Source organism: Eptesicus fuscus, chromosome 10 (assembly GCF_027574615.1).
Source record: "Eptesicus fuscus isolate TK198812 chromosome 10, DD_ASM_mEF_20220401, whole genome shotgun sequence".
Lineage (NCBI taxonomy): Eukaryota > Metazoa > Chordata > Mammalia > Chiroptera > Vespertilionidae > Eptesicus > Eptesicus fuscus.
Window position 1 is genome coordinate 68,856,138 of NC_072482.1, and position 27,872 is coordinate 68,884,009.

At 42.0% G+C, this 27,872-nt stretch overlaps 1 protein-coding gene across 1 annotated transcript in view; it reads right to left on the reverse strand.

The window, feature by feature from the left end:
• The window catches only part of PHACTR2 (phosphatase and actin regulator 2), a 225,306-nt gene that overhangs the window by 45,981 nt on the left and 151,453 nt on the right, over positions 1 to 27,872 (reverse strand). The window lies entirely within an intron of this gene.

Below are 27,872 nucleotides of genomic sequence, written 5' to 3' on the forward strand. Positions count from 1 at the left end.
TAGCACAACATGCGACTGGAGTCAACATAATTAGGCCAAGGGCAACGACCAGAGCCCCCAGTCTGAAATCCAGCCGCTGGGTCTGGTCTTCCAAATGACGGTGATGGGCCAAGAATCCAGACAAACTATTTCATATCAACTACTTCTCACTTTCAAGTATTTCTTTCTTTAGTAATGGTGCATTCTAAAACATAGGTTTTTATGAACATAAAATGTATGTGGAGAAAAAAATAGGAGGGAGGAGAGAAAATGGCGACGGAATAGAGTCGGGTTTGGAGTCTGTTCCTGGGGCGGAGAGTCGGAGCAGCAGAGGCTCGCAGAGGGAGTGTATGTGGGCAAGCCAAGGGACAGCTAAACTCCAGGAGAAGGCGGGGGAGTGCTGGGCAGTGTTCCTCTGACCGCGCAGCACCCACAGGGGCTGGGTCCCCTCCTGGAGCTGCGGGCTCGCCGGGCGCCTCGCCATCTTGCAAGGAAAGGAGGATTTTAGTGGAAACCTGACTTTCCGCGACAACTGCAAACACTGAGCTGCTGGGAGCACCAGACCACCGGTCCCCTATCAGCGCAAACATTCGGATTCAAAGAAACTCTTCACTGCACCACGGAAAGGTCAGATTTCGCCTGAAATGAGGGGCGGTTTCTAATCCCCGCGGTGGGTGAGGGAAGCGCTGGGTGAGGGAAGCGCGGCAGCCGCAGGACCGCAGGACCGGCAGGAGCCGGGAGGTCTGTGCCTAGAAAAATCGGCGGCAGTTGGAACTGCCCTGATCCGTGAATGAGGAGGGGGTCTTCTGAGCTGCTAACAGAAGTGACCTCTTGAAAGCAACTCATTTTAATCTGACGAGGAGGGTCAGACTAAGAATTTTCAAAGGAGTGCAGGCTCCTTAGTCTGGGGCACAGACCCACGGTCCGCACACCTGGGCTCTTTCCGACTCTGATTGCTAAGCCCAATACAGAGGTAAACCCAGGCGGAAACCCTGAAAGACTGCAGGGGGAAGGTGTTTTTTCGGAACCTGGGGACCAGAGCTGCGTGTGACCATCAGAGAGGCAGCTCTGAGGCACATACCTCCACAAACCAGTAGTGAGTGCCATAGAGGGGAAAAAAAAAAAAAAAGAAAAAAGAGCTAGAGAGGCCCGGAAGTCAATTCAGAAACACTGCCACCCAGGGGCTGAAACGCTAATTGTCTCTGGTGTAATTAAAAATAAATACGAGAAATTAAGACACGGCTGGCTTAAAAAGCAGGACTGGCTTCCAACACTGAGGAGCCCTGGAATGAAGCTGAACTGAAATACCGCCCAGACTGGGAAAAAGGCGTACCAAACAGAATAATAGAGGAAGTGAATGACAGCCGCTACTGCACATTTTAGTCTTCCTATTTTTTAATTTTCAATTCTTTTTTCAATTTTTTAAATTTTTTATTCTCATATTTTTTTATTTTCATTTTTTGCATCTTTTACTTAAGAAACTAATTTTTTTCTTTTTCCTCACTCGATTTTCACCTTTTTAATTATTACATTTTTATTTTCAATCAACACTATTATTACTATTATTTTACTTTTTTTTTTTTTAATGTCATTTGATTTTCTCTTTCTTTTTTTTTTTGGATTAGTGTCCTACATTCGATTTGCATCTTTCCCTTACAATCGTTTTACCCTATCTCAAAGCTAACATTATGCCATCACTCTCCTCCTAACCTTTCCCATTTTGGTCCCCAGTTTATCTTAACCCTTTCTGGCTTTAGATTTTCCCTACTTTTTCAGTTTACTCCCTGCTAAAACTTCACCCTACTTATATATCTAATTCCCAACCCCCTGCTCCAAATCCATACAAACCTCTCTCTACGCTACCTTAAAAAAATTATTTTTCTCTCGGGCCTTTGTTGTTGTTTGCTTGAATGTTGATTAGATTGAATTTTTATGCTTTTTTATGAGATTGTTTTGATTATTCTTTTTGTTGGTTTGGTTGGTTCTTTTGTTTGCTTTGTTTTTGTTTGTTTTTTACTTTTGTTTTCCCTTGCCTCACTTGATATTAGCTGCTGTTGCAGTTTGTATTAATCTCCAGGCTCGTGTTGCTGGAATTTGCTGGGAATAGTGGTTGTTCTAGTGGAGTTTACTCCCCATATATATAGTTTGTTCCCCTTTTCTCTCTTAGTATCATTCTTGTCTCTCTTACTTTTTTTTTCTTTTATTTTTCTTTTCTGTTATTTCTTTTTCTTTTCTTTCTTTCTGCTCTTTTCCCAAGTTCAGATTCACACTCGTTGTTTTTTTTGTTTTGTTTTGTGTTTTTTTTCGTTGTTGTTCTTTCTTTTTACTCTCCCTCTTCCACTCCTATTCCCTAATTTGTCTTTCTCTGGTGGTTACCTTTATTGGAGGTTATTAATATCGTGAATACAATTCTGTTCAGTGCCTTGTCTGTTGTGCCTGGTTGTGTTGTATTTTATACCTTTAAATCAACGCCAGAGAGAGAAATCTATATAACCAGACATCCGGAGAAGAGAGACCATGAGGAGACAAAGAAACAGCCCCCACAGGAAAGAGAAACAGGCATCACCAGAAAAGGAAGTAAACGATTTAGAGGCAAACAACCTATCAGAGAAAGAATTCAGAGAAATGATCATAGGGTGGCTGAAAAGGATGGAAGACAAATTCGACAATATGAGTAAGAACCAAGAAGAAATGAAGAAGAACCAAGAAGAAATGAAAAATGACATCGCTGCTGTAAAGAACTCAATAGAAAGCATCAAGAGTAGACTAGATGAAGCAGAGGACCGCATAAGTGAGCTAGAAGACAAGATGGAAAAAAATACCCAATTACAACAGCTTCTAGAAACAAAAATTAGAAAGATTGAGGAGAGCGTAAGGGAACTTCGGGACAATACAAAACAAAACAACATCAGGATAATAGGGGTGCCAGAAGGAAAGGAAACTGAGCAAGGAATAGAAAACCTGTTTGAAGAAATAATAACAGAAAACTTCCCTGATATAGGGAAGAAAAAACCCACACAAATCCAAGAAGCTCACAGAGTTCCAAGCAAAATGAACCCCAAAAGACTGACGCCAAGGCACATTATAGTTAAGTTGGCAAACACCAACGACAAAGTAAGAATATTACAAGCGGCCAGAGAGAGACAGACAGTTACATACAAAGGAACCCCCATCAGACTAGCAACTGATTTCTCAACAGAAACTCATCAGGCCAGAAGGGAATGGAATGAAATATACCAAGTCATGCAAAGGAAGGGTCTAAATCCAAGAATACTGTACCCAGCAAGGCTATCAATCAAAATTGAAGGTGAAATCAGGAGCTTCACAGACAAAAAAGGACTAAGGGAGTTTATCACCACCAAACCAGCAATGAAAGAAATGCTAAAGGGTCTGCTGTGAAAAAAAAAAAAAAAAAAAGAAAGAAATAGGAAGCAAAGAAGGTACACAGGGGTATAGAATAAAAATGGCGTCAAATAAGTACCTATCAATAATAACTTTAAATGTAAATGGATTGAATGCCCCAATCAAAAGACACAGGGTAACAGACTGGATAAGAAAACAAAACCCAGATATCTGCTGTCTACAGGAAACCCACCTCAAAAAAAAGGATGCATACAGACTGAGAGTAAAGGGATGGAAAAAGGTTTTCCAGGCAAATGGAAATGAAAAAAAAGCTGGGGTTGCAATACTTATATCTGACAAATTAGATCTCAAAGTGAAGGACATAACAAGAGATAATGAAGGCCACTTCATAATACTAAAGGGAGAAATCCAACAAGAAGAAATAACTCTGGTAAACATATATGCACCCAATACAGGAGCACCAAGATACATTAAAAAACTCCTGGAAGATATCAAAGGAGAGATTGACAGTAATACAATCATAGTAGGAGACTTCAATACCCCACTATCACCATTGGACAAATCCTCTAAACAAAACATCAGCAAAGAAACATCAAACCTAAATGACTCACTAGAACAGATGGAATTCATCGACATCTTCAGAACATTTCACCCCAAAGCCACAGAATATACATTCTTCTCAAGTGCACATGGGTCATTTTCAAAGATAGACCATATGTTAGGACATAGGCAAAGTCTCTACAAATTCAAGAAGATAGAAATCATATCAAGTATCTTCTCAGATCACAGTGGCATAAAACTGGAAATCAACTACAATAAAAACAACCCAAAGAAATCAAATACTTGGAGACTAAACAGCACGTTATTAAACCATGACTGGGTTACCAAAGACATCAAGGAATAAATAAAAAACATCATGGCAACAAACGACAATGAAAACACAACAATCCAAAATCTATGGGACACAATGAAAGCAGTCCTGAGAGGGAAGTTCATAGCTCTACAAGCCTACTTCAAAAAACAAGAAACAATGGTAATAAATTACCTAACCCAACAACTCAAAGAGTTAGAGAGAGAGCAACAAGATAAGCCCAGTGTAAGCAGAAGGAAAGAAATAATAAAGATCAGAGCGGAGATAAACGACATAGAGACCAAAGAAACAATACAAAAGATCAACAAAACCAAGAGCTGGTTCTTTGAAAGGATAAACAAGATTGATGGACCTCTAGCCAGGCTCACCAAGAAGCAAAGAGAGAGGACCCAAATAAACAAAATCAGAAATGAAAGAGGTGAAATAACAACAGATCCCGCTGAGATACAAAGGATTGTTACAAAATACTACGAACAACTCTATTCCAACAAACTGGACAACCTAGAGGAAATCGACATATTCCTAGAAAAATACAACCTTCCAAAACTTAATCAGGAAGATTCTAAACAGCTCAACAGGCCAGTAACTATGGAAGAAATTGAAGCAGTCATCAAAAAGCTTCCGGCAAACAAAAGCCCGGGGCCAGATGGCTTCACAGGAGAGTTTTATCAAACTTTCAAGGAAGAACTAAAACCTATCCTCCTCAGACTATTCCAAAAAATTCAAGAGGAAGGAACACTTCCAGGCTCCTTCTATGAAGCCAGCATCACCCTAATACCAAAACCAGATAAAGACAACTCAATGAAAGAGAATTACAGGCCAATATCCCTCATGAACATTGATGCCAAAATCCTCAACAAAATTCTAGCAAATCGGCTCCAGCAGTACATCAGAAAGATCATACACCATGACCAAGTAGGATTTATTCCAGGAATGCAAGGATGGTACAATATCCGCAAATCAATAAACGTGATACATCACATAAACAAATTGAGAGATAAAAATCACATAGTCATATCAATAGATGCAGAAAAAGCATTTGACAAAATCCAACACCCTTTCTTGATAAAAACTCTCAACAAGGTGGGAATAGAAGGCTCGTACCTCAACATAATAAAAGCTATTTATGATAAACCCACAGCAAACATCATACTCAATGGGCAAAAACTAAAACCATTTCCCCTAAGAACAGGAACAAGACAGGGATGCCCACTCTCACCACTCCTGTTTGACATAGTACTGGAAGTATTAGCTATCGCAATTAGGCAAGAAGAAGAAATAAGAGGCATCCAAATTGGAAAAGAAGAAGTGAAGCTGTCCTTATTTGCAGATGACATGATATTGTACATAAAAAACCCAAAAGATTCCATCAAAAAACTAATAGACTTAATAAATGAATTCGGCAATGTAGCGGGATACAAAATTAACGCCAAGAAATCTATGGCTTTTCTATACACCAATAATGAACTTACAGAAAGAGAGACTAAAAAAGCAATCCCATTTACCATCGCACCAAAAAAATTAAGATACCTAGGAATAAACTTAACTAAGGAGGTAAAAGACCTATACGCAGAAAACTACAGGACACTGAAAAAAGAGATAGAGGAAGACGTAAACAGATGGAAGAACATACCATGTTCCTGGATTGGTAGAATCAACATCATTAAAATGTCCATACTACCCAAAGCAATCTACAGATTCAATGCACTCCCCATCAAAATACCAACAGCATATTTCACAGACCTAGAAAGAACTCTCCAAAAATTCATCTGGAATAAAAAAAGACCCCGACTAGCCTCAGCAATCCTCAGAAAGAAGAATAAAGTAGGTGGGATCTCAATACCAGATTTCAAGCTGTATTACAAAGCCACTGTTCTCAAAACAGCCTGGTACTGGCACAAGAACAGACATATTGATCAATGGAACAGAATAGAGAACCCAGATATCGACCCAAACCACTATGCTCAGTTGATATTTGACAAAGGAGGCAAGAACATACAATGGAGTCAAGACAGTCTCTTCAATAAATGGTGTTGGGAAAACTGGACAGATACATGCAAAAAAATGAAACTAGATCACCAACTTACACCATACACAAAAATAAACTCAAAATGGATACAGGACTTAAACATAAGACGGGAAACCATAAAAATACTAGAGGACTCCACAGGCAACAAAATCTCAGACATATGCCAAAAGAACTTCTTCACTGACACTGCCCCTAGGGCAATGGAAGCTAAAGAGAAAATTAACAAATGGGACTACATCAAAATAAAAAGCTTTTTTACAGCAAAAGAAACCATCAACAAAACAACAAGAAAGCCCACCGCATGGGAAAACATATTTGCAAATGCTATCACTGATAAAGGTTTAATCTCCAACATCTACAGGCAGCTTATGCAACTTAATAAGAGGAAGATAAATGATCCAATAAAAAAATGGGCAACAGACCTAAACAGAATATTTTCAAAAGAAGACAGAAGGAAGGCCAAGAGACACATGAAAACATGTTCAAAGTCACTTATTATCCGAGAGATGCAAATCAAAACAACAATGAGGTACCATCTCACACCTGTCAGAATGGCTATCATCAACAAATCAACAAACAACAAGTGTTGGCGAGGATGCGGAGAAAAAGGAACCCTCGTGCACTGCTGGTGGGAATGCAGACTGGTGCAGCCACTGTGGAGAACAGTATGGAGTTTCCTCAAAAAACTGAAAATGGAACTCCCATTTGACCCAGTAATCCCACTCCTGGGAATATATCCGAAGAAACTAGAAACACCAATCAGAAAGGATATATGCACCACTATGTTCATAGCAGCACAATTTACAATAGCTAAGATTTGGAAACAGCCTAGGTGCCCATCAGCAGATGACTGGATCGGAAAACTGTGGTACATCTACACAATGGAATACTATGCTGCCATAAAAAAGAAGGAATTCTCATCATTTGCAGCAACCTGGATGGAATTGGAGAACATTATGCTAAGTGAAATAAGCCAGTCAATGAAAGAAAAATACCACATGATCTCACTCATTTAGGGATAGTAAAGAACATTATAAAGTGGTGAACAAAAAGATAGATACAGAGTCAGTAAAGCATCAAACAGACTTTCAAAGTACAGGGGGAAAGTTTGGGAAAGGTGGGGGAGTTATGAAATCAAACGAAGGACTTGTATGCATGCATATAAGCATAAACAATGGACGCAAAACTTTGGGGGGGTGGGCATGTGTGGGTGTGGGGTGGGGGGTAATAGTAAGATATGTACACATATAATACCTCAATAAAAATATTTAAAAAAAAAAAATAAAATGTATGTGGAGAATATGTATATTTACAGTAAAAAACAACAACAAATAAGCAAACTTTCAGTAAACATTCGGGTAACCCAGAGAGAAGAGATGACTTTTTCAGTGTTTTCTCTCTCACACATCATATTACAAAAGTCCAACACATCAGATTTTGGTAACTCTTTTCCTTGCCATACTAAAAAATTATGTAGTGTTCTTATATCCCCTGACCTATCCCATCTTAGGAAGATGAAGTTGAGTCATGCAAAGGGGTGGGACTCTCAACACTGTTTCTTCTTTCTTCTGGAAGAATCTAAATTCCAGTTACAACTTCAGAATGGAGCTTCAGAGCTCAGCGTGCCACTTCAGAATTCACCTCCCATGTGTATAATATTAGTTCCTGGACCCTACGTGTCTATGTAACCGCGAACTCCATTCCCCACTTTCAGGGCCCTACAAAGTGTATAAATTAATGCACGGCATGTCATCTACTAATCCTTGGAGCCAACATTCCCCAAAGTGTACCCCACAGAACGCTTCCCTCGGGGTGCCCTGTTCAAAAAGGCACCCTGACGCAGCAAAAAGGGCCAGAGAAGGGCTTAGGGCTCTTTGGGGAAGGACACAGGTACACTGGGTAGCCACAACAGGACTGGATTCTGACCCTCTCTACAATTCCGACTCTAGACCTACCTTCTAATCTGCAAATCCTAGAGACACCTGGACAACACAATTACCCCAAGCCATGCCCTGACACACACAAACTGAGCCAATGATAACACGAAGAACATGTTTTTTCTTGGGGGCAGAGAGGGAGGGGGCTCCAGGTGGCCTGAAGCAAGGACACTTGGGAGGGAAGGGAAGGAAAAGGGCGGGGTGCTCTGGGTCTGAGAACTTTGTATTAAGCACCAGAAAGTCCTCAATAAGTGTTTAGTAACACCATGAGCCCCAAAATAGCAACACTTAGTCTCTCTTGAAGAAATTGAAAACTTTTCCCCCTTTTTGATAACTAGGATTGGTGTATTTCTTTTTTAACGTGGCTGCCAGAAAGGCCAGGGTAAAAGTTGATATTTAACATAGATTTCATATGACAATTCATGGGGGAAATCTGTTTCCACCTCTCAGTGACCTGACTTCATTTATATTCTATTGACCACCTATGTGCTCTTTGTTCTAGGTTTGGTCAAACTTTTCAGGATAGAATCAGAATGTAAAACAACAAGAAAATGAATGAATAAGTGAATAAAGAAATAGTGGGGTGAAAAAGATAACATCTTACCAGTTCAAATGGAGACACACACAGAAGCGTCCCCTGTTCCTTTAGGTTACCCATCCACCCCACCTCCACCCACCCTTCCAGAAGGAAGTAACAACAGCTCACTTAGATGCTGTGATCTCAGTGGACAAAGTTATCTGGGAGTGGGGGGCCAGCAGGACCTGTTCTTTCATGGGAGTTCTTTTAGGTAAAAAGAGAGCTGTTATTTAAACTACAGCTTCAATTTGCTCAGGCTTTGGTCAAAGAGGAGGGAACCCCTGTCAGCACAGGAAGCCAAACAGCAACACCCACAAAGACACTGTGGGACGCTGCTGAGATTGTGCAGGTGGTGGGAGGGCCCTGACCAGGGCAGTCTCCCCTGGACCCCACAGACCCATCCAAGCTTGGTTGGGGCTCTGAGGGGAGGCGGGCCTCTTACAGGCCTCATCCCCTACTGCTGGGGTGGGGGACAGAGGCCGTGCTGCTGAGTCTGAGGATGCAGGTGGCACCTTGGGCCTGGGATGAGGCCACATCCTGGGAGCCAACTGCACTGCCGATGCAGAATGCAGTCATTGTAGCGTCTGCCCCTTGCTCTTCGGAAACGACTTTCAATTGTTTGCTGCTTCTGTAAAGTGGCCGGAACCACAAAATGGTTGTCAGGAGTCCTAGATTCTAGCACCAGAACTTCCACAATAGCTGTGTGACAGCGGGCAGTCCCTGCAAGTTCCAGGGCTCCTGATCCGTTATCTGGAAACCGAAGGATGAGATTCGATGATCCCTAAAGGACGCTCGCCCAGCTCAAATGCTGTGGGACCCCGTATCATTAATCAAGGCCCTTCTGTAATCTCTGCGTTAAGCGCCTTTCAAATCTTCATCCTTGCTATGAAAAACCATCTGAGAGCCCAGAATTCCATCATGGATTCCAGAGCATGCTTTAATTTTAACTTTAAATTTTCTGTTGCTTTCATTCCAACTTAATCTCAGCTAAAAATCCCTCCTCTTTCTCCCTTGTAAATCCTGGAGCTTTGAAGTAGCAGCCTGGCTTCCTGCCAAGACTCAAAACCCACAGCTTTGTTCCTTGGCTCTACCTCCTACCAACAGGGCCCTGATAGGAAAATGCCTCTGGCTATTTGTTTGGTCTTTGGCCGGGCACATTTTTAACACATAAAGCAGATAACTGTGTTTGGGGCCAATGAGAACAAACTGCAGGCGACTGAGCGTGGAAGGTATGTTGTTAGGGCACTAAGTTCCAACCACGGCTCTCCCAGAAGAACAAGTATTTCACTCTTCATCTTTTAAAATATGTGCCTCCTGTTTATATAGTGTCTGTATGTTTGCAGAGCACATTCACTGAACACTTTCATAGGCTCGGAAAGGTTTTGCATCGGAATGAATCTGAGAGTTCATTCTAGTCCAACAGCCACACAAAGCAAGAGTCATTTCAGGAACTTTCCTGAGACGTGCTCACCTGCTTGCACACACGAAGAGGCAGGGTGGGCACTATGGCAGAGCCCCCTCTACTTATCCATCTCCTTCATTTTTAGGAAGATATTCATCATAAGGAGTCAAAATCACCTTAACCAAGCTCATGCTCCCTACAGCTCTAGACTAGACGAAGACATTTGTGCAGGGAAAACAGTCGGCGTTAGCTCCGTGTTCACCGAGAGCAAAGCGGGCTGCTGAAACCTTCTAGACTCTGATCCCAAGCATCTGCTCTTTGACTCCGAAGCTCATGCTAATCTTCGCAAGAAGAGCGATAATGTCGGGAGCCCTGCTCACAGCTGTAGCATAACCACTGCCGGATGCCAGAGAAGAGACTTCGCAGGACACTCATCCCTGGGTGAGGGAGCGAGGTCTGTCCATGAAAAGTATTCCCACCAGTTGTGTTAATGCCTCATGGTTACTCACCTTTACCCCAATTTAAAAAGCATGCGTGATTTTTACACCAGATTAAGCAAAACTAGAGTTTCTGTTTCACACTCTGCACTGGGTGAGTTCAAGTTCTGACAGTCCGATCCTGATGACAATAGCACACACTCCTTTAAGGTGTGATGGGTGTGTGGTCCCCGTTTTCCTGACTTCATGCTTAGGCTCTGGTTTCTCGCGTATTTGAAAAGGATCAACCTTTCAAAAACTCCCACCGGCTGCCTATCTCACATTCAGTAATATCTCAACTCCTTGGCATGGTCTCCAGATGAGCCATAGGTTAGTCCTCCCTCATCTGTCTCCCTCCTTACCACTTCCTCCTGGCTCTCTCTGCTCCAGCCCCTCCGACCCCCAGCTGGGCCCCTGCACAATGGCCCCTGTCCTTATCTGGAATGCAATTTCCCCAGAACCCACATGGCTTACTCTATCACTTTCTTCATGGTTCCCTTATTAGAAATCCATTTTCTACACACCCAGTGTGGAATAACTTGTTCCCCTTCCTGTCTTTATCCATCTTTCTATCCTGCAAAATATGTCATCACCTCCTGACACAGAACCTAGTAGTGTAGTCTTGACGAGAATCAAAACCCTGTTTTGCTTACTGCTGTATCCCCAACAGTGCCCTGCAGGTGGTTGGCACTCAGAAGATATGTGTGTTTGTTGAATCCTAGCTAATAAAGACAGAATATGCAAATTGACCGTAACTCTGCGACAAAGATGGTGGCGCCCACAGCCAATAAGGAGGGAATATGCAAATTGATGCGACAAGGTGAGAGGTGGAAGGTGGCTCTGGCCAGAGCGAAGGCGGTGCCGGCAGTCAGGGGAAGGAAGGCCTATTCCTGCACGAATCTTCGTGCGTCGGGCCTCTAGAAGATGAATAAAAGAAAATAGGCTGATAATGATAATGGTCTTGTTTTCTGCCCCTTCCCTACCTCCAATCTAGGAGAAAGCAAGTGAGGCCTGTGGCAAAACTCGAAGAACAAGAGTCTTCTGTCTTCTCCTTCCTCTACTCTTTGGCTGGGCCAGCCGAGGGGGAAATCCTCAGCTCTCCGTCCTATGGCTCATCTGAAAAAGGCCCCTGTATGCTCTGGAAAAGGGCAGTCATCATGTGTACAGGACACCAGCCAACCAGCAGGGTGTAACACACGCTTGGGCTCATCATAAATTACAAGTGATTTATGATGTCCTCTGGGCGCGGAGCCTGCATTCAGGAGGGGAAGCCGGGGCATATGGCACCAGCTCCTCTCTGCGGACCCATGGCCAGGACTTTCTACTCCTTTGGAAGCATCTGTGTGAGTAAATATTGCAGTCCACAAGCCACTGGTGTTTTCTTTGGGCCAGAAAAGAGTCCTAATGTTGAATTCTAACACCGTTTAATGACGGAACAAAATGGGAAGGTAAATAGAAAATGATTCAATGAGCGTGCCATGTTATCTGCTCGGTCCCAGGACTGAATGGCCTCCCTGTAGCGCTGGGAAGGAACAGAGGAGCGCTTGTCTCGCGCTGAAAGGGTTCTATAAGCCCGGCTTGGCTTTACCTCTCCTCGACAGCAGTGACAGAAAACAGGGTGTCAAGAAATGGCCTCCTTTCTCAAAGACCCTTCCTTCACTAAGGTGCAGCTAAGTCGTTTAAAGAAACAAACACTGAAATGCCACCCAACAGGACATTTACAAGAATCTTCCAAAACATCTCGAGAATGTAAGGCAGAGAAATAAAGCCAACATCCCCACCTAAGAACACTCAGGGGTCTGTCTGGCCAGTTTCTTGTTTATCCACACCACTCCCCCCTTCCCAGACCTATAGACTACGCTCCAACCAAACTCCTCAGGGCAGCAGCCACGCTTTACCACTGGCCCTAAGGAGCCTGCCTTCCCCTCACTTGGTCTCTCATCTGTCTTCTTCACAAATCCGAAGCTAAAGTCAAACTTCACTTCTTGCATTTCCTAAACATTGCCAGCACTCCTTGGCTCCGTGCCTTCTTTTCTCATTTCTTCCTCCTAGAATTAGACTCTCTATCCACCTCGAGTAAAATCTTCCCTAGAAAGTTAGGTCCTCTTCAAACAGCGCCCCCAGGTGTTGGATCTCACTATCTGTACCGGCAAGAATGAAGAACTCGCTATGCCCCTAAAGCAATTTTAAGTAACTTCTATGCCTCAGTTTCCTCATCTACAAAATGGAACAACGGCTGCTACCTTTCTGGTGCTTTTGGAGATTAAATGAGTTAAAACAAGGGAAGTGCTTAGACTAGCACCTGGAATCTAGAAAGCATTCACTACTGTTAGCTACTGCTATTATTTCTGTTATAGCACATGTACATTTGTCATTGCTACATACATACTAGTGCATAACTGCATAGTCGCATGACTGTAGTCTAATACCTATGAGGGATATCTTGTTTATTATTCCATCCTCATAATACCAATACTGCAGAATAGATATTGTGCACTGACGGGTACTTGGGAGTCAGCACTGGGAGGGAAGGCATGTCTTGTGTTCTTTTTTTATTTCTTTTAGAAAGAGCCCATCTGAGTTTTAGCCTTTGAGGAACCACCTTCCCCGTCTCTTGGTCCATGTCATTTGTGTGAGGCAAACCCCATCCCTGGGCTCTGGGGCTCCCCTGCTTATCCAATCAGAGCCCAGTTATTCCCGTGGCCTTGGAGCTTGGTTCAGAGAGGGGCATGTCCCAAGCTGCACTACGGAGACCCAGGCCCGAGAATTTTGCTGAACAATCGGAGAGGAAGGCTTTCGCTTACCTCTGCAGCGGTTAAAACTAGCTGGACATAAGCTTAGCGTTGCTAGTGGTCCAGGTGCACCCACAAAAGGAGAGCCCGACGTAAAGGACAAGACAAATGCAGAGGAACACAGACTCGAAAGAAAGACACAGTTTCTTAGTCACAGCTTCCAAGCACCTGGATCCAAGCACGCGTGAAGATTGTTTGTCTCTCGCGTTTCAGTCACATGAACCAATAAATTCCCTGTTTAAGCCTGTGATCATTCATCGGAAGTGAAGAGCTATGACTAATCAAAATAGGTATTAAGTAGATGCTTTTTAAAAACTGAATATTTTTCCAGTAGAGGCTGAAGTTTCTCTAGGTATTCAAGGCAGAAATATGAAAGAAGAACTACACAGGCCCTCTCTTTCCTCTTCAAGAGTTTGAAACTTGACCAGGCCTTAAGCAACAGGAAGATGGAGAGATCTATGTCCCCCTCTTTTGAAGTCAGTGTCGCAACTTCCTCTAGAAATCGGATAGAAATCCTCATTTATTTGGTGCTTCATCAATCCTCCCATTATTCCCGAAAGACAGGTGAAGTATTTTTATTTCCTTAGAATAGATAAGAATATTGAGAGTTAAAGAAGTCACATACTTAGAATGTTGTTGAACCCTGATATGTATGGCCAAAAGCCTACCACGTGCACTCTCCAATCTGACATGATAATTACAAAGATATGATAATTTTCTGACATGATAATTTTCCACGAGAGGTACAATGCTTTCCAATTTTCCTTCAAGATGTGAGACAGCAGGGCAGCTTTCAAAAGTTAATTTTAAATGGCAAATTTTTATATGGTAGTACATTCTCAGTTCAGGTTATAAAAGGATACAGTAAAAATTCTCTCTCTCACTGGCCCCTCACCTATTTAAATTGAACCCCACCCTTACTCCATAAGCAAATAACCACTTTTATTCATGTCTTGTTAATCCTTCCAGAAATTTTTTTAATCCTTATCAGAGGGTGTGTGTGTGTGTGTGTGTGTGTGTGTGTGTGTGTGTGTTTAATTTACTTTAAAGAGAGGAAGGGGTGAAAGAGAGAGAGAAACATCAATGTGAGAGAAAAACATCGAACGATTGCCTCCCATACACAACCCGACCTAGGTATGTGCCCTGAGAATCAAACCCATAACCTTCTGGTGTATGGGATGATGCTCCAACCAACCGAGCCACCCAGCCAGGGCAAGAGGTGGTGATCTTTGTCCTGTGCAAACAGCGGCAGCTGAAATCCTGTGTTTCCAGATGGGGTGAGCTGGGATCAGCCATGGCAGATCAACCCACGGGACTTGTGGTTATTACTCCCCAAGGATGTTCAGGACTAGAACAATGGGCAAGTCCCCGATCCCAGATGGGCTCGGAAGTACAAGTAATCTCAGGAGAGTGATTAGAGGCAGGATTTGTGAGCTACGTGAGACACTGCGTGTCCTTCCTTCTTCTAGCCTGACCCCTTTAAACTCATGGAAACACAAATGCATACGACAGGTGCTTGCATATTCATCCAGATGAACGAGAAGTTTCCTTTTTGTGTGTGTTGAAAAGTTTCCATTTTGTGTGTGTTTCTCTTCTCGTTTCTTCACATTAAAATATAGTAAACCCAAGACAGGATGAGACCACAAAAGGGACAGATGTTTAAAATGAAGACGACAATTTTTTTGAGGTGGTTAATGTATAATTTTTAACAGCCTATTTTATTTAGTTATCCTATGAACAAAACGTATTAAAACATCACCAACTCAAACGAATAGATGTGAATAACCAGCTTAAGTTAGTAAGATGACTGAGCGGGCATGTTTTCCAAACCCATGTTTTTCACATACATAGCTAATCAGAAGGGTTTCTTAAGATCATTAAAAAGCTTGTTTTCTTGAGCATTTTAAATAGTCCCCTCCTCTACCTGCCATCTTGCCCACATGAGAGAATATACGATATTTGTAAAAGAACAATGTTTCCTTGGTGAAACTGGCCCAAGCCTAGACTAAACCAGGAGGGATAATCAATACCCGATTCCTGCTTGATCCTGCTGTAAGAGAACCAAGGATAACTTCAACTAAAGTTTATTTTCCAAGACAAAACACCAAAAATGTTGGGGCCTTGGGGGAAAGTGCCTTTTCGTTATACTAATGCATAAGGCATGATTGCAATGCTAACTTTCTACTTCAACAAAGGAGTTCCCCTTTCCATGTCTGTTCCAAAATGGGTGTTACGGTGACATCAGGGTCTCCTCATTTTTCCTCAGATTGAGAACACTAGAAAGTAGGAAATGGATCAGGAAGTACACAGTCTAGCCCTTTTAAGAATACAGGGGGGTGAGGGCATGAGTGGGGGGAAGGGGGGTAATAGGGGAATAAGGACACATATGTAACACCTTAATCAATAATTTAAAACAATAAATAAAGAATACAGCTTGAGCCCAGCTGGCGTGGTTCAGTGGTCGAGCATCGACCCATGAACCAGGAGGACACGGTTTGATTCCAGGTCAGGGCACATTCCCAGGGTTGTGGGCTCCATCCCCAGTAGGGGATACGTAGGAGGCAGTCAATAGATGATTCTCATCACTGATGTTTCTATCTCTCTCTCCCTCTCCTTTCCTCTCTCTGGATAAACAAACACATATCCTATATAATAAAAGGGTAATATGCAAATTGACCAAACGGTGGAACAACCAGTTGCTGGAACGATCGGTCGCTATGACGTGCACTGACCACTAGGGGATAGACACTCAACATAGGAGCTGCCCCCTGGTGGTCAGTGTGCTCCCACAGGGGGAGCTCCACTCAGCCACAAGCCGGGCTGACGACTGGTGAGCGCAGTGGCAGTGACGGGAGCCTCTCTAGCCTCCGCCGCAGTGCTAGGATGTCTGATTGTGGCTTAGGCCACAGTTGGACATCCCCTGAGGGCTCCCAGACTGCCAAACGGTGCAGGCCGGGCTGAGGGACCCCCCACCCCCCCAGTGCACAAAATTTCATGCACCGGGCCTCTAGTTAAATAAATAAAATTTTTAAAAAAGGATACCGCTTGAGTTCAAATCCAGACCTTGCAGCCTGTCAGCAGGTGACCACAGGCAGGCCCCTAAACTCCTCCCTGTCCTCCTCACAGGGAAATAGAGGTAGTAAAACCTAACTTGGACGGATATTAGGGTGATTAAAACATCTTGTAAAGTGTCTGACACAAAGCAGGGGCCACACAAATGTGCGTTTTTTTCCTCCCCAACTTTCCATTTTCTCCTGTCTACACGTGACAATATCCTATTGACATTTTTACTTAAATATGCTATTGATCTAGAAGGCAGCAGAGGATAAGGGTTAAGAATGCAGACTCAAGCCAGGCTTCTGAAGTTCAAAGATGGTTGTGCTGCTCACAAGCCCTGGGGCTCAGGGCAAGTCCTTTAACTGGTCGGTGCCTCTGTTTACCCATTAGTGATACGGGGATTAGGATAGCAACCTCCCTCAGAGAGTAACTGGGGAGGTTACGAGCTTTGAAAACAGCATCTGGTACATTACCGTCAATGTCCACGTATCTTGTTCTTACTTTAAGTTTAATCCCAAATAAAACTGCAAATGGGTAAAAGAAATAAAAGGTTTATTTAAAAACAACAACACTTTACTTCTTATGTTGCACACGAAGCACATTGTACAAAGTAGTCAAAGGAACATTTCAGACCTCCTGGGGTACTAACTAAATTGAGCTTTTTGAATTGAGAAACACAGCAAACAGAAAGGACTACATAATGCCAGCAATATGTCAGCATCAGATTTAAATCGGTGATTAAGTTTCAGTTGGTGTCACTAATGTTTTACACTTGGTTCACCTAAGGTTTTCTTTAAAAACAAATGGAAGCGCTGGCGGGGAGAGGAAACGGGTGACTGTTCTTAAGTTTTTCAAGATGAAAAGTTCTGCAGTTAGGCTGCAGCTCCGTAGAAGACACGTAACAATGGTGATGATGGTAAAGTTTATGTTACGTGTTTTCTACCACAATTTAAAGATAAATAAGATAAATTAAATTGTAAGACATTTGGGGGCTACATTAATGCTGAAAGCCATATATCTAAGATGAAAAATAGGTCGCAAGGATTTTTCAAAGAATTTTAACCACATGCATGTGTCATGTGTTCACTATTTTCCAATATCCAGCCTTCTCTCTCACCATGCTTTTTATTCTCTCATATTTCCTACATAGCCTCTCATGCCCTGTCTTAAAAAAGGTACTAAGGAAACACTTATACTTTGGAATAAAGGAAACTTCAAGGGTATCCATTTCAAAACCTAGAGAGTCTGGGTTAGGGAAAGCCACTGAAGAGAGCCCAGGCCGAAAAAAATGTTGTAAGCCTAGAGGTGCAAACTCCTTTCGCCTAACCAAAGAAATAAGAAATAAAACTACCATTTATACTCCAAGTGGGAAACAAATCAGGAAAATGTCTAAGCCAAAAAGCGGTCCCTTTCCAGGACTGAGCCCTTAGTGATAAAGACCGGATTCGTATCACAGGATGAAAAAAAACAAAACAAAACAAGACCACTAAGGGAAATAATAGGCAAAGGAAATAAAATAATGGACTTTCCTGACATGGGCTCTCTGACCCAGGCCAGAAGGAATTCTTTAGTGCCTTTTAAAAGTGTTTAAAAGTGGCACCACTCCAAAGGAAAATGAATTTAGGAAATTATCCACCCAAGTAAGGCGTATAAACAATCAGATCCTCTCTTAAAGCAATAGAAACTCACACTGTCTCATCCCAGTGGGAGCCCTTTTTGTTAAGAGATGGATGAGAACATGGCTCCTTTCCTCCATATCCCACTTAGGAATTACCTGTGGCAGACAAAAGTAGAGACTCAAGGCAACAATTCTACATTTCATCCCAGTGGGTGTGAGTCTTTAAAATATGTCATTTACAATAAGAAATCGGCAAAGTCTACAGCATCACCGCTCCTTTAAGCATGTTTTCATAGGAGGCTCAGTGAAAAGGCCTTGCTTATCTGAGTTCCCTTGCCCCCTGGAAGAACCTATCTCGCCCTGGGACAGGGTGGAGGCCTCAGATTCTAGACAGCTCAACATATTTAAACCTAAAGTGCAGCGTGGATTAAACAAACAGTATCATATTTTCTAGACCGCACAGGAAGCAAGGGAGTCTCCATTTAGAAATCAGATTTTATGGGTTATATTTATCTGTGAAAGGTGGGCCCTGACGGTTAGGCCATTCATTGTACAGTTGGCTATTTTAAACCAGTGATGGAAGGTTTCAATATTTATGAAACCACTAATTTCAATCATGACAAATATACAAAAAGCTAACACTATGATCATTCTTTCCCATGAATGGGTTTTACCCCTACAAAGAATGATAAATGCTCCATAAATAAATCGGTAGGCCATAATGAGCCTTTCTATCCACCCATATGTAGAAAGATTCAATCAAGAAAAAAACTCATTCTACTGGGAGGCAAAGAATGAAGAAGACTATTAGTCTCCTTCATATTTAATGCATAGAGAGGAAATGTGTTTTAATACCATCTAATACCATATTTAGGAAAACAGAGTAAAAGGAATTAAAGTATGTATGATAAAATTATTATATATTATCTCTATTCACAGAATCTCTAACACTCATTGGTCTGATTAGGGTCAGTAATAAAATACACAGGGACAAATGGCTGAATTAAACACAATCCCCACCTGCCTCCTCTTTGTGTCACTAATGCCTCCACAGTGACCTTTAAAAACATTGCTGCCATACAGAGCAGACAGTAAGGGTTACTCAGGTTCATTATCCATTCATGAGGGAATGGGCCCCCACCCTGTCCATTAAAATTGGTGAAATATTTATTTTGTCTATTTTGGTTTTTCAAGACTCCTTGAGGCACTTAAGCAGCTCTCAATGATATGAACACAAAGAATTAAAAATATGTATCATCTATCCTTTACCCACCCTCCCCCCCAAATTCCAGCATTTTCCAAATCAGAAACATCCACATGCAAACACCTCATGTATGGGATGGGATAAGCCTCATCAAAAGTCTTTCATTAATTCATTCATTCTACAAATAGTTACTGAATGTCTAACATAAGCCAGGTACTATTTATTCTTGTTGCTTTGGGGTTGTTATCAGCGAAGAATAAAAAAATCCCTATTCTCCTGGAATTTATAATCTAGTAGGAAGGGGAACCAGATAATAAACAATAGATATAATTTGTAACTGTGAGATGGTAAAATGTACTATGGGAAAAAAAAAGTAAGGCAGTACAGCTACACAATGGAATACTACACTGTGGTAAAAAAAGAAGGAACTCTTACCATTTGCAACAGCATGGATGGAACTGGAGAGCATTATGCTGAGCAAAATAAGTCAGTCAGAGAAAGATAAATATCACATGATCTCACTCATATGTGGGATATAATGATCAACATAAGCTGATGAACAAAAATGGATCCAGAGACAAGGTGGCATTGAGCAGACCGTCCAACCTCGGGGAGAAGGCAGGGGAGAGAGGGGTAGAGAGAAACCAAAGGACTTGTATGCATGCATATTAGCATAACCAATGGACACAGACACTGGGGCAATGGGGGCTTGCCCTCGGGGGTGGGAGTGGGGGGGGGTGTCAATCGGGAAAAATGGAGACATGTAATACTTTAAACAATAAATAAATAAAAAAGTCTTTCATTAATTCATTCATTCTACAAATAGTTACTGAATGTCTAACATAAACCAGGTACTATTTATTCTTATTGCTTTGGGATTGTTATCAGAGAAGAATAAAAGAATCCCAATTCTCATGGAATTTATAATCTAGTAGGAAGGGGACCCAGATAATAAACAATAGACATGATAAATGTACTATGGAAAAAAAAAAAGTAAGGCAGTACAGCTACACAATGGAATACCATGCTGCTGTAAAAAAGAAGGAACTCTTACCATTGGCAACAGCATGGATGGAACTGGAGAGCATTATGCTAAGTGAAATAAGCCAGTCAGAGAAAGATAAACATCACATGATCTCACTCATTTGTGGGATAGAATGAACAACATAAACTGATGAACAAAAACAGATGCAGAGACAGAGAAGCATCGATCAGAGCATCCAACCTCAGAGGGAGGCGGGGGTGGAGATGGGATGGTAAGAGAGCAACCAAAGGACTTGTATGCATGCATATAAGCATAACCAATGGACACAGACACCAGGGGGGTGAGGGCATGTGCTGGGGGGTGGGAACGGCCGGGAAGAGGTCAATGGGGGAAAAGGAGACACATGTAATACTTTAAACAATAAAGAATTGGGGGGGGGAAAGTAAGGCAGAAAAAGAGGAACCACGAGTGCCAGGGGCCCTACTTTGTACCCACCAGGGTGGCAATAATAAAAAAGACAGATAATAACAAATGTTGCCCAGAGTGGAGAGAAATCGGAACCCTCACACACTGTTGGTGGGAATGCAAAATCATGCAGCTGCTTTGGAAAACGGTCTTGGCAGTTCCCCAAAATGTTAAACATTGAATTACCACGTGACTCAGCAATGCCATTTCTAGGTATATAACCAAGATAAGTGAAAACATGTGTCCACACAAAAACTTGCACGCAAATGTTCATAGCAGCATTATTCATAACAGCCAGAAGTAGAAACAACTCGAATGTCCATCAACTGGTGGATAGACAAAGTGTGGTGCATTCATACAAGAGGATATTATTCAACAATAAAATGAACTTGCATACTGATGCATGGTACAAGAATGAACCTTGAAAATATGCCAAATGAAAGGAGGCAGTCACAAAAGACCAAGTATTTACTATATGATTCAACTTACATGAAACAGAGAGAAGAGGTAAACCTACAGAGGCAGAAAATGGAACTGGGGCTCTGGGGGGAAATTAGGAGTGATGGCTAATGGGATGGAGTTTCTTTTTAGGATGATGAAAATGTTTCAAGTTGATACTGGTAATAGTTGCATAGTTGTGAATAATACTTAAAACCACTGATTGACACATATTAAGTGGGTGAATTGTATGGCATATAAATTATATCTCAACAAAGCTGTTAAAAAAAAAGAGTGCTAGAGGAGAGATAGGGTGATCAAGTTACACCTAAAAACAACACTACCATACAGTAAAGGCAGGAGTGTACAGGAGAAAGCACCCATGCTCCCAGACTCAGGTTAGAGCGATGGGGCTTGATGCCAGGAGGCTGAGCTTGGTTCCCGGGCAGGAGGGCAGGAGCTTGGTGGCCACGCTCACTGCTGGGGGTGCTGCTGCCTCTGTGACAGCTGCTGCAGAACAAATGCCGAATGCTCCTTCCCCTCACGAAAGGCCTAATGTAGGTCTTTTGTAAAAGCGAAGTGACGTAGAGCGAGTGTTTGCAAAGTGGGAGATACCTGTAGGTGCATACAATGAAATACTTTGCAGTCTAAAAAAAATGAAGAAAATGCTTTCCTATGCTTCATCATGAATGAACCTTGAGGGCATTATACTAAGTGAAATAAAGCAGTCATAATAGGACACTTACTTTATCATGTCACAGTTGGTTAACTACTGGACAACTCCACTTATATGAAGTGTCCAACATAGTCAGTTTCATAGATGTAGAAAGTAGAATGGTAATTCTACTAGGGATTGGGGGGACGGGACAAAGGGGAGTTGTCTGATAGGTACAGTGTTTCAGTTCTGTAGGATGAAAAAGGTCTGGAGATCTTCACAACAATGTATATATACTTTACACTACTAAACGGTACGTTAAAAAATGGCTAAGATAGTAAATCTTAAGATATGTGCTTTTTACCACAATTAAAAAGACTCCACGCATGACAATATTAAGTGCTGACAAGGATGCACAGCAATTGGAACTTTCTGTATTGCCAGTAGAAATGAAAAGCTCTGGAAAATAGTTTGGTTGATGCTTCTAAGGTTAAACATGCATTTAATCTATGGCCCAAAAATCTCACTCCTCTGTATTTTCCCAAGAGAAACAAAAATTTTTGTTCACACAAAAATCTTTACATGAATGTTTATAGCAGCTCTATTCATAATTACCCCAAGCTGGAAACCACCCATATGTCCTTCAACAGGTGAATGGATAAATAAACTAGGGCACACCCATGTCACAGAATATACCTAATAATCAAAAGGAATGACTGAGACCTGCAGCAACCTGCATGAATTCCAGAGGTGCTATGCTGAGTGAAAGAAGCCAGTCTCCAATGATTTCATGCTGAAGGATTCCAATTTTTATGACATTATTATTATTATTATTATTATTATTATTATTTTGCAACAACACGACGATAGTGAAGAAGAACAAAGCAGTGGTTGCCGGAGGTTAGGAGAGGGAGTGGCGGGTGGAGGGGAGGTGGGGTGTGACTATAAAGACTAGCACAAGGGAGATTTGGTGAGTGATGGAACCGCGATATATCCTGATTACAATGGTGGTTACACAAACGTATACATATATTAAAATTAATAAAACTGGACACACACACACAGAAAAAATATCAGAGTAATGAATGACCAAGAAAATGACCTCTTTTAAGAAAGTCATGATCACAAGTGCGGTGACAAAGAGTGAACTAGTTAGTGGTCCCTTTGTATAACTGCCTCCCACATAAGCCAACTACAGCTACATCTAAGAAAATCTCAGGAGTCCACCATTAGAGTGGTCAGGAAGAATAAATACATCTTCCATAGTCTCACTGGCCATGGCCACAGTCCAAAAGAAAGGCAAGAAAAAGTTTTGGAAAAATAAAAAACCCGTGTTTTCTGCAAGGACTAAGGTTTGAATAGCAAACACAAACCGGTACTCAGTGAAAAAGCTCCATCCTAGGGGCCCGGTTTGCTGGGGAAGTCTACAGGAAATGTGCCCGGAGAGGCTGCAGGTAACCTTGGGAGAACTCAGGTCTGCACTGTGCAGCAACCATTCCAGTGATCTCTCGGCTGTGACCTCTGCTTTCCTTCTTTGGAGAGAAAGCACCCATAGGCGAGCCACAAATATAAGCCAGTTTTCACACTAAAAGGGAAGGTTAAAGGAGTTGGGGACCACATTCCTTTGCTCGGGTCTGCAAAAGGTGAACGGTTTCCAGAAGGAATGGAAAAATAATACAGTTAAAGGAAGTTACAAAGAGCAATGTTTTGAGGAAGAAAAGAGAAATCAAGACTACCGGAAAGAGGTTGACAGGAGGCAAAAGTTCACACAAAGAAGCGGGGAGCAGGCTGACGCCCTGCGTGGACAGGGAGCTGGGCAGCAGGCAAGAGAGGCGGATGAGAAGAGTGGTACCCAGACACACCAAAGCACAGGGCAGGGGACAAGGCTCAGAGCCTGGAATGCCCCCTTTTGCTATTGGATCCCTGTACACTGAACAGCCCCGGGCTCAGGGTGGGTGATCAGTGAACATTTGCTCTGTGAGTGAGAACAAGGAGGACTCTTCAGAGCTGGCAAGAAAGGCCAATCTGTGGTCATGGAGGAGCTCTGACCCATGTGTGTGACCGGTGGGTCTCATCAGAAGGAATGCTGTCTTTTTGTCATGTGTTTCTTAGGACATGAAGAAGGACACGCTAAGACGTCTGATTTCTAAACCAGGAAACACTGTCTTCCCTAGAAGCTATCAGACAGTCCAGCTCATCAGATGTCCTGAATAGGAAACAGAAAGGCATGGAAGGCCGGGGGTTTTCTTCTCTTCTGGCTGAAGATCATAGTACACGAAAAGGGTGGACAAAGAAAGTGAAGAGTTGTTTGAAGTGATAGTGTCTGATTTTCTGGACCATAACATTTGCACAATAATGATCGTCTGTCTGTCAGGACATTTGTATAATAATGATCAGTCTGTCTGTCCAGTCCACGAAATTAGAAACAATTGGCTGGCAAAGGTGACTGGATTGGCCTATTGAAAAGAACCTCAAAGTTGAATGAGGGAGGGAGGTAAAGCACCGAGGTAATAGAATAAAACCAGGAGGACAGTAGCTAGGACAGAAAAAACAGCAGTGGAAACTTCTGGTGCTTTCAGACAAAATAGTATCTAACAAGAGTGGACAGAATATGAATGGGTACAGAGACAGAAGAAGAGCAATAAAGGCGCTCTGAGATGTCAACACAAGAAAGTAACTCCTTTGAGACATGGTGGGGCAGGATGCCTGACAACTCCAAAGTGACAGATCAGATACAAAGGGGAGGTCTAATGTCGGGCGGGGGCAGGCCCATTGGGACACCATCAGGAAGGCACATGCTTTCAGGAAAAGACAGAACTGAGGGTGACACATGCTAGGGAATATGTAGAAGTGGGTACACAGAAAGAAAATACAACATACAACATATTGTTATAGGGGGAAAAGCAAATCACTCAGGAGGATCTGGGCGACATCATTCTACATATGGAACATTAAATGAGCAGAAATGCAATATAAACCATCACCAGGGAACTGTCACTTCCCTGGACACTTATAAGACACTTAGTTCCTACTGATAAATTCTTATCATTTTCATAACAAGATGAACTCCTAGTCTGGATGTGATTCTAAGTAGGAACAATGTGGTTGGTTAAGTGTAATAATAAGAATTTTGGGGCAAGTCACCATGTTATCTTAGCATTAAAAATAGCCATGAGCCAGGGACCTCTTCAGAGTTGTTCATCCCTGTCTCCAGCACACACTGCATGAGGCCTGATGTTCAATAAAAGCTCACAGAATAATCTGGACAACTTAGTGTGGCCTCACGGTGAGAAAGTGAACTGAAAATAGATCAAGGGGGTGAAAGAACATTAGGAAAGATGGGAAGGGTCATCATGTAACAACGTGATGAGGAGATATATATGCATTAGTACCAGCAGCTAGTTAGAAAAAATGGAAGAGAATTGGTTTCAGGTCAATGTAAGAAAACCTCCCCAGTAATTAAGAGCTAGGAACTGGGAGCCCAGGAAGAAGCTGGAGGACCATTTGTAGCCAGTGTTGCTGGAGACCGGGATTGCTGCCCTGGAGATAGACTTAGATGACTGACAAGGTCCTTTACAACCGTAATTGAAAACTCAAAAAGTGGTTTACTATAGTCACAATAAATAGTGTTTGGCTTTGTATGGACGGGTCTTAATAGTATCAGGCTTCGGGCGCACTGTGGATTAAACTGAATTTTGTAAATTAATTTGGGCACATTCTCATCACTCCAGATACTCTAACCAAGCAGTATTGGGGCCGCCACTGGCATGGAAGTGAGGCCCTGCTTGAAGACAGAGGCAGTAATGCATTATCATTTCAACTCCCAAACGCATCCTTGGTAGGACTTGATACTTGGATCCACCAAAAAACACCACCAGCAAATGAGGGATTGTAAACCTGGGCTCCATGGAGCTGGCTTCCTGATGGACTGGTTCCTGGATTTAAATTGAAGAAAGGAAGCCGTAACAAAATGTTTACATTGCAGAGTTAAATCCCTTCCCTGGATTTCCGCTCCTCCTCTAGTAGAATTGTATAGAGTGAAATCACGTGATTTGTCAGGAGCCATGGTGCTGGGTTGGGCAAAAGTAGGTTTGGGCAGGGTTGGGCAAAAGTAGGTTTACAGTTGTGAGTACAGGAAACAGTTTATTCTTGTATTATTATTTATTAATTTCTGTATTATCATCATTGCATTGACTGTAAACCTCCTTTGTCCACCCCTGTACCTATTAGAATTAACAATCATGAGGTGCCTGAATGTGGGGAATTTTCATTGTTAAAGTGTTGGATAGAGAAAGGTTTATAATGAACTACACTCACAGTGTTTGAACACCATTATTAGACAGAAGGAAAGGCATGTCATTATTTAATAGGATTTCTCTGGGTGCTTTTCTTTCCCTCCTTCTCTTTGCTCCAATGTTGCTCCCTCCTGATAAAGTTTCCCTGACAACTATTTTATTTGTTTTTGTTTTAATCCTCACCCGAGGATATTTTCCCATTGATTTTTAATGAGAGTGAAGAGAGAGGGAAAGACAGAGAGAAATACTGATATGAAAGAAACACATCGATTGGTTGCCTCCTGCACGAGCCCTAACCAGAGCACAGGTGGGGAAGGAGCCTGCAACCTAGGTACATACCCTTGACCGGAATTGAACCCGGGACCCTTTAGGCCGTAGGCCAAGGCTCTATCCACTGAGCCAAACTGGTTAAGGCTCCCTGACAACTATTTTAAACTGTAACTTCCTTCCCACATTCCCTATTTCTTGCTTTATTTTTTGTCTCTTCTCCTGTTCTAATATACTCTCTTACTGGGTTTACTTTCTATAAACCCCTGTTAGCATGTAAGCTCCATGAGGAAGGGCAGTTCTTCTCCTCCGTTTCCTGCTGTGTCACTGTAACAGTGCCTGGCATGTAGTAGGTATCTGAGAGGACAAGTGAGTGTTGTGTACCATGTAAGCAAGGAGCTCTATGTGGACTGGATGTGCTGCGTGGTTACGGCTGGTTAGGTATCTTCTCTCGCTATACAAATTGGGAAAAGGGAGACATTTTCTCTTCCTCCAAAATGGTGCGAGGATGAACGAAATCTGAAAGTACTTCCATCTTCTCAGTGGACCGAGATAAAGTAAAAACAATGTCACTTATTAATGCAACTAGATCAGTCCTTAACAAACATCACCCTGGCAAATCCTCTAATTTTGCCCTCCTTTTTAGGTATAGAAAATCATCCTTAGCAGCAACATTATACCTCTATGGCTACAGAGAATACTATCTTACTAAGACCAAACATATTTTTATCATTTTTGCCAATCATTTTTTTATGTATACACTGTGAAAATCAAGCCAGTCAAGAACCAAAATAATTCCTGAGACCAAATCCTTCTTATGGCAAAAACTAGTATATGATGCAAACCAGTGTATTAGATTCACCTTTCAATGAGCAATTCTTACTGATCTGGCTATGAAGTTATCTTCGAGAGATGCAACATGGCGTGGTGGTCTAATGTATTGGCTATGATGCCAAATTGCTTGGGTTAAAATACTGACTTTGCTTCTTATCCGGTGTGTTTCCTTGGGCAAGTGATTTGAATTTTCCTGTCTTAGTGTCCTCGTGAATAAAGTGGAATAATAGTAGCACTTAAACTTCGTAAGTTTTGATGATTAAATGAGTTAATGTGAATAAAGTTCTTGGAGCAGGAACTGACACAAAAGCATTCAAAAAACATTAGCCATTGTTATCATTAGGAAATGCTGAGTACCTTTGGTAAATTAAAATTTTTACCAGATGACTCTCTACAAGTTACTCTGATTAATAGAAAGCTGGTAACTTGCAATACTGTTATCTAAAAATCTAGACTGGCATTCCTTCCCCATTTCTAACAAAACAGATAAAAGTCACAATTTTAATGAAGAGAAGTTGCCTTGGGTTTCTTTAGGAGTATAATTTACTTTCAAAATAGGGTCAAAAGATAGAAAAAAAAATTTCCTAATTATTTTATTGGCCTCTTAATAGCTGTATATGGTTGTAAT